The sequence below is a fragment of the Haemaphysalis longicornis genome, unplaced genomic scaffold (genome assembly GCF_048455015.1).
Source record: "Haemaphysalis longicornis isolate Haplotype H1 unplaced genomic scaffold, Haemaphysalis longicornis Haplotype H1 scaffold_9, whole genome shotgun sequence".
Classification (NCBI taxonomy): domain Eukaryota; kingdom Metazoa; phylum Arthropoda; class Arachnida; order Ixodida; family Ixodidae; genus Haemaphysalis; species Haemaphysalis longicornis.
The window spans coordinates 22,916,968-22,919,202 of NW_027526460.1; positions in this window are offsets into that span (position 1 = coordinate 22,916,968).

The window sequence follows — 2,235 nt, forward strand, 5'->3', positions numbered from 1 at the left end:
ATGAGTATTGTGAATCCTAGTTTTCCCAAAACAGTGACAGCACGTGACAAGTCTTTGTGGCTCGCTTGGCGACTCACCCTTTTGTGCTCGGAAAATTTGGGTTCTAACAATAAAAAGTAAGCAGTTTCCTTAAACGGAGGTTTAAGGAAACGGCAGAAAAGAATACTACGTAAGTAGGTAGGAAACGCAATACCTTACCCTTTCTTTCTACACAACTTATTCCGATTCTCTCTACGGTCCAAATGAGCACATAAAGCAGGCATTTCGCCTATGTATATAAAAAAAGGTCTGAAAACCGAGTGGTTTCAGTTTCCGACATGAGGCATGTAGAATTGTAGATACTGCGGTTAGAACCTCCAATGCCCGCAAGTGAGCTTCATTTTTTTAACCACAGCAAAAAGCGGTCAGGCACGTCCCCATGCACGCGGCCGCAAAAATTTGGAGATTTCTTTGGTACTCCCAAGGGCAGCACAATATCTATGTTTTTTTCTTGTTGTTTTTATACCTGTCTAAAGACCACTCAAAGTGGGGAAGTTACCACTAATAGGGTTTGACCGACACATCATGTGGGTTTAAATAACCGAAGTGATGCTATGCGAATCTGATAAATATTGCGGGAAAAGCCGAGTGTGAAGCTGCAGTGAAAATATGTATACAACATTTCGCAATGGATAAAACCATGAGTCAAAGAAAAAAATGCTCCGGCGGACGTAATTACAAAAGCCGACGGGCATACTTTCAAAGCGTCCGAGGCGACAAGCCCTCAAAACGGGTGCCACCAGCACTACTCGGCAGTCATTTGTTACAAAATCTGTGTTCCTCAAAGCCCAGAACTTGCCCCACGTCTTTATGATGCGATAAAAGGCGCCACTTCCAAAGTCAGGCACGTAATGCCTTCCCGCTTGCCCGAGCCTGACTAATAGTACCCGTCTATGAATGGCGGACAGGGGAAAAGGGTTAAAGAAACGACGTTGTCATACGGGTCTTTGAAATTGAAAGGCTGACTTTAACAACAAGATGACAATAAAATGGATGGACGTGCGGTTCATTCAGTACTCGCAAGATGCGCGCTAATGATGAAGTGGTATCGTGGCATGGCCGCCCTGGGTCTCAGCAAGCATTCTCTTCTTGTTAGTCTCCTCGTGCTAAAGCAGCTGCGTTTTACAGCCTGGTGAATGCACTTTCTCTTTTTGTTGCCAAATCACTGCACAACGTCATCTTTTCTCTACTGTGAGTACAAGTGGCCCCTGCTGCAATCTCCGTTGAAGACGCGAAGGTATGGCGGCCTCGTGTGCATCTGTTTAAAAAATTCAGAAGCACAAAAAATTCAGTGTGCTTCCGGGTGCGCGTGCCATCTAGCCAATCAGCTGAATGGAACTTGGAAAGGCTAGAGCTTTATTCTAGGGAAAACGCATGTCCTGTCCGTTTCCCTCCGGCGTCGGAGGCATCTTAAAGTCGGTGTAGCACACAAACCCATGCACCCCGACCACGGCGGACAGCAGCCAGTTCGACGTGGGCCTAAGATGTCCACGTTTAAATCTCCCACCAGAACAACAGACATGTCAACGGTGAGGGCGTGAAGCCGAGCTGCGTGTAACCTCCCCCCCTTCCTTCCACCCCGCACTCGTGCACGTAAAAACCGGCAACGGGTGATGTGCGCGTAGTTGGACGTGAAAGATTTTGGCAAGAAATAGGCATTGTCTCGGCAAGCACTCCCGAATAATGAAAAGTAAACTACCTCTATTACTCAAAGGGAGAATATACTGTGTATACTCAAAAGAAAAATATACTGTACTATAACGCCGTAAAAACCTCTAGAGTTAAACGCTTGCGTATTTTCTCCAGTGTGGGTGCTTATCGGCCTATGCCGATAGAAAAGGAAGAACTTCATCACTATATCTGGCCATCAACCAACTGCCATGCCGTACGAGCTATTTGCAAGCCTTGCCGTTCGGTCAAAGTTTCATTGGGTGGTTCAAGTAATTATGCAGCTCTGCACTACTTTAAACCCATGGATTAAATGCTACTTTTGCGAGCAAGGCTGCAATTTCCACCTCAAAAAACAAGCTTGCATGGGTAAAACTTTAGGGCAGTGCAGAACATTGGCGTGCCTTCGGCGTTTTTTGTTTTTTTTTTCAGGTAGTTGAAACTGATGGAACGAGAGATCGAGAGAAAGCAGAACTGGGAGGAAGCTCTGGGCTACAAAAGACCGGGCTACACAAGAGACGATCATGA